Source organism: Rhea americana, unplaced genomic scaffold, assembly GCF_003343005.1.
Source record: "Rhea americana isolate MKP2758 unplaced genomic scaffold, rheAme1 scaffold_435, whole genome shotgun sequence".
NCBI classification, from domain to species: domain Eukaryota; kingdom Metazoa; phylum Chordata; class Aves; order Rheiformes; family Rheidae; genus Rhea; species Rhea americana.
In genome coordinates, this window is record NW_028186574.1 from 94,214 (window position 1) to 100,293 (window position 6,080).

Genomic DNA, 6,080 nt, shown 5'->3' on the forward strand with positions numbered 1-6,080 from the left:
AGAGCTGAAAACACGGAACCCCCCAAACTGCACTATCAGAGCCCCAAACTGTGCCCCCCTCCCGCCAAGAGCCAGAGCTGCCCAAATCCGAGGCCCCCAGAGGAGTCGGATGCCCCCAAACCCAGAGCATCAGTTCCAAAACTGCCCAAAATGCACACCCCTAAATGCCCGCATCCCCCAAACCCACCGCCTCCGTTCCAGAGCTCTCCCCAAAACCCAGACCTCAAAATCCCAGAACTTCCCCCAAACCCAYATTTGCAATCTCAGACCCCCCAAAAGCCAGAGCCCCCCAAACACCAGCCCAGATCCCCGATTCTCCCCCAAACCCCACTCGGTTAGTGAGCACCCAGGGCGCTGGGGCGGGAGGATCCGGGGAGCCCCCGGCTCTGCGCCGCACCTCGAGGTCAGGCACGGAGCAGCGCTCTTGACTCCCTGACCTTGGCTCTGAGCCGGCTCATCATAACCCTAATGCAGCATTTCATCATCATAAATTAATACATTAATCATCACATTACCGTGCACCACCCCGGGGCGGCACAAAGGATTCAATTTGTTCCCCCTCCCGCCCCGCAGCCTGTTATCCGCTTCCCTCTGGGGCCAGGGCTCCCGATAAAGCCCTGGGGCCAAACACCCTTCCTGCCAGGGAGGGATGGGGGCTTTTATTTAACTAATCACCCCAAAAGCCTCGGAGAAGCTTCGAAGGGGGAGCTGGAGGCGCGAGCCCGGCTGGGAGCAGCGCCTGCCTTCGCGCGGCGAAGCCGTAGTAATAATTCAAGAGGCTCCATCTTCCCGGCATAGCATTAGCCTCAGATCCGGCCTCCCAGCATAATATGCAGGAGGCTGGCTCTAAAAACTGTGGGTTTATTTAAAACGGGRCCTGACAGGTCCCCGACGGACACGTACGGCGGCTCCGGGAACTGCTGGAAACCCAGAAGCGAGGAGGCGCAGCACCCACCGGACAGCACCCTTCCTCCGCAGGGGTGCCGGGGTGCATCGCCCAGCGCAGCTCGGAAGGCGCCGGGTTGGAGCTGCAGGCTGCTCGCGGCCGGCCTGTCCAGCAGCAGCAACGTTCCTGGGGTAGAAAGAATAAATAATATAAATAAATACATGCTCCTGGAGGCTCTCTGAACCCTACTGGCGATTTTAATCCCCAGGTGGGATCACGCAGACCTGTGCAGCGCTCCATAAATGAGTCACAGGAGCTCATCTGCCAGCTTAGAGGGGACTTCTTTCTTTTTTCTTTCTTTCTTTTTTTTTTTTTTTGAGGGATTTTTGCGGATCGGGTGAGGGATCAAGGAAATAAGCTCCATAAATGGAACTCAGGTGCAACTTTAACCTTGTCACTCTATAATTAAAAGGAAGAAAACTATTTCTGTAATTGCAAAGCTCATTAGAAGCACAGGTGCAATTCTGCGGCTTTTCAAGCCAACTTCTGGACCAATTATAGCTTGTCTGGAATCATTAAAAAGAAAGGAAGCAAAGCATATTACTACCTTGCATTTTGTATGTCATTATTATTTTTTTAATTGTAACTTCCTTCTTATCTCCAAGCAGGGGAAAAGGGGAAAAAAAAGATAAAAACTCCGACATAACATCTCAGTTTTTGGCACCTCTTAAAAACGAGCACAGCTTGATAAAGCTGAATTATTTTTACTTCATTCTTTCACATCCACATTAGCTGAACAGAATTACACCTTCTGTCTTTCTCCGCAGAAAAAGCTAATGGGCTAATTTTAAATCCTTGYCTCTTAATACACCTTTCCGCGTTCATCGTGAGATATTCAGAACTTGCTTCAGAAACGCACTGATTATACATGAGTGAATATATACATTAGAACGTAGGTAATGTGCATTAACGTCAAGGTGTAAACACCATGCGCTGTTCTTCCGAGGCTAAATTCTATCCCATACCCCTTTCTTGCGAATACAGAAAGGTTTCTCAAATTAACATATCGTAAACTAGACTATCCTTTTATTACCAACATAACGTGATACTATTTAGTGCCAATCAGCAACAAATTAGAGGTGATACGTAGGCATAGCATTGAAGTTTATACTTAGATTCCACCGACTTCAACAGGAATAAAGCAAGGGCTTAACATTTGGTAGAGGTTAATGCCACCGCACGAATATTAACAAACGCACTACCAGCGCTGACCGCATTTTCATTACTAATCGAATTCRGTATGTTAAAGCATCTTCGCCCGAGTACAGCTGTTATTTGAGACTGCAGTGCAATTCTGCTGAGAGCCTGGTTTGCATATGCTGTACTGTGATTATGAATATTTAAATACTTCCAGCTAGTTGAATTTCAGACTCATTTACATACATTGGCATACCATTTAATATAATGCATATGGGGAAAAGGGTGCACATTGCATTTTTAATTTTTCTTCGAGAGGAATTGATTTTATGAGTGCTGAAAAGCTTTTTCAGGAAAATAGCTTGTTTGGGAGAGAGGGGGAATTTTAATTAACTATTTGACAGAAGTAGCTGGTAAAACTAAAATGTGTCCTTTGTTCCTGGGCTTGCTCTGTCGATGAGAACTCTTGGTAGGTGACCAAATTAATATTGCAGCTTTCTTGTCCACGCTTCTTTTCCGATTTGGCTGCTCTAATCTTATTCAGTAATGGGTCAGAGAAGGGCTTGCACCTGACCATGTGGTCTCTGGCACATCTGATTTGCTAGAGAAAGGTTTCCAGTGCTACAAGGAACAAATATTCCGTGAACCAGCTTGTTCCAGATGTTCCAAGAATGACTGAGAGTGCAGGAAAAAGCAGGCCAGACTTTATTTTGGCTTCCACGCAGCAAAGCGACTCCAGTTGCTCACAAACTTTACTGAATCTGAGCTTAAACACATGCTTTTAGTGGCCACAGAGGGAGCTTAATGCAAGTTCTTCAGTGCCATGATAGATCTGGCCTTAGGCTTGTTTTCCTCCCTGAAAGCTGTAAATAGCCTCTAAAATTTCCATGGGATTTCTGGGCTTTCCTTACGTCACTTTATTATGCTGGGTGAAATCTCGTCCCAGTAAAGCCAGGGACAGAACGTCCTTAACCTCATCGCTGGTGGAAGGAAGGGCACAATTTTGCCTAGGTAGAAGATACCATAAAGTAGCTATGAACTGTCTATTCATTATTTTCACACCCTTAATTACAGGCCTATACCTGCAGGGTGCTCCCTGCCTTAAACAACCTTTCACCTCTGATTACTCACCTGGGTAAAGTTTCGCAAACACGTAACAGCTCAATTCTTACACTTGAACAAAGGGGCAAATCACAGATATTACCCAAGCCAGCTCTGCTCTCCGTGGGGGTTAAATAACCTCCTGTCAGGTAAATAAGGGCTTCCAGCATGGGCCTTTGCTCACCCAAAAGGTACACCGGAGCRTTTGTGCCTTTATCTGCGCAGCGCCAAGGCGACACCGGGCTCTTTGCAGACAGCCCCTCTGCCTTTCCGAACTGCCCTGCGTGGGAAGCGAAGCCCGCTGGCGCACCGCCAGCCATCCACAAACTGCCTCAGCTTTCTTTCACAGGTTTCCATTTTGGGACTGCACAGTTTAAGACACCACGAGCCGTTTTTTTTTCAGAGCTTTTGACATAAACTGGAGTTTTCCTCTCGGAGACCCAAGAGGTCCTTAAACAAGGTAATCAGTGATAAAAAATACAAATAAAAACAACCCCAAGGCATCTGAAGGCAGGTGCCTTCTGAAGASCCTGGTCCTACGGATATAAATGTCTTCTCTTGCCCTTTGCATCTCCCAAAGCATTTTCACTTTTCCTTTGCAATGAAGTTTTCTGTATAAGCATGTACTCATTAAAATAAACAAGGCCTGAACCCAGGAGCTGCTGAACAGTCTCCTTTCTGGGCAATTTTAGCAAGCTCTGGGGCTTTGCAGGGTGGGTTTTGCAGAGGGGACATCAGAGCTCAGAAATCACTTTCCTGGATGTGGCTTCTTCGCTGCCTGGAGGCACTCTCCTCTTCCTTTGCTTTTGCTGTGCTTAACTCCAATCTACCTCACTCAGCGTTTCCCTGGGCAGGTTTCAGGCCATCTTCTCTCCCACTTTAAAGGGTAAATACACACACACACACACACATATATTCTTACAGTTCCTGTACAGTTGCAAGGTGAAGAACATTTTCTGAACATGAATTATTTATGAAGCCSTCCCAGGCACAGCAGCCAACGTGCATATTCATCAGGCAGCGAGTACATTATTCATGAGAAGTTCACTTAAACAGGAAGAGAACAATGATATTGTTGATTGAGATGCCTGAAAAATGAGCTTCATGAAGAAGGTTCTGCCCTCCAACTCTGACCAAAATGCAGACCGAAAGCTTACCAAAATCAGGACAGAAGGGGGTTTGTTTTCTTCATTTTGTGCTCCTTTAGTGCCATCCATATGGATTTTTAAAGTTTATTTCCAAGAAGAAAGACTTTATACATAGAAACTACTGGGAAATTGCATCATACTGTCTCCRTCTACACCTCCAAACCTCTGACTGCACCTTCTGCTGGCCGATCTTGGGCAGGGGACTGTGACAAGTCCATGCACAGCAGCTGATCCATACCTCACTGAAGAGCTTTACTTTCGTTCCTTTTGTGTCTTAAGTCCCACAATGACAGCGTGATCCAAACTCTATCAAGCAATCTGTAACAGATTTTTGTTAACAGTATTTAGACCCTAAACTCATAYGAAAGTCATTAAAGATTGGTTAACATTGGGGAAGTCCCTTAAGTTAGATCACTAAGGCCAATTCAGCTGATAGATGCTCCGGGCAAACACACCAAGAGGGTGAGAACGGCGGACTTCTGCAAAAGTGGGTCTGATTTCAAGGCGAGAAGGCACTTGAACTAAAGAGGTGTTTTTTCCCTAAACCTACTGCTGTGCTACTGCTGGAGGAAGGGGACTAATAGGGCCAAAGCCTTAGAAACTCWCACACACCCTCCTCCATCTTCACCTTTGACTTTTTAGCGATGTTTTGGCTATGTTTATGGCAAGGGGGTATCACAACCTCTCCAGGAAGGAGGCTGTTCTTTAATGCAGGCAAGAGATGCTCTGTCCCCCACGTGCTGGGCTGAGGGACAGCACACAGATGCCGATGGGTCACATTGCAGGATACTGCTGTCCAAAAGGAAGGTCTCTGCGGCACCTTGTGGGTTCACTGCCAGCGGGGGCAGAAAATAGGGCCCGAGGAAGGTCTTGGGACCTCTCAACAACAGCCCCAAGGATACAGTTTAGAAGAACTAACATAACCTGGAGCTCAGGTTGCAGTAACCAACAAAGCCCTCACTGTTCTAATGAGCAGTTCTGCCTGCTGAAGCTTCACGTAGTCCTTAAGGCTTAATTAAGTTTAACAATATTTGGAGGTTACCAACCATTTCCATTGATCTTTTATGCATGAACTTAGAGGTGGCTTCTCGAGCTGCGTCTAATCCGTGAGGAAGCAGGAAGAGAGCCAGCGGCTCTTTCCCTCTCATTTCCTTGGTGCTACCCCAGACCCTATGAAGACCCTCACTGGACAGGGTAGACCCCTGGCCTGGCCTGGGACCTGCTAGAGGAACCCCTAAGAACCTCTGGGCCCCTTAAGAGGTCCCCCCTCATCTCTAGACCCCACCTGGGGGACTCTCCTCACCTCCAGGCTCTACTTAGGGTCTCCCCCCCTCACCTCTAGGCTCTRCCTGGGGCCCTCCTCCCCCTCTAGGGCCTGTCTGAGGTCCCCACCACCACMCTAGGCTCCACCTGGGGACCCTTCCCTCCTTGCTAGACCCTGCTTAGCGGTCCCCCTCCCCRCAGGGCCTGCTCAGGACCCTCACAACTACTCTAGACCCTGCCTGGAGACCCCCTCCCAATACACTAGGCCCTTTTCAGGCCTCCCCCAACCACGGGTCCTTCCTGGAAAGGCTGTCAGCAACTGCAGGCCCTGCCTAGAGACCACCCTTTCCCCTAGGGCTTGCTTAGGGACCCCCAAAACTACTCTAGGCCCCACATGGACCCACATCAGGCCCTGTTTAAAGGCCTCCTTCACCCTGCGGCCTGCCTAGGGACCCCCCCCCCACTACTCTAGGCCCTGCCTGGAG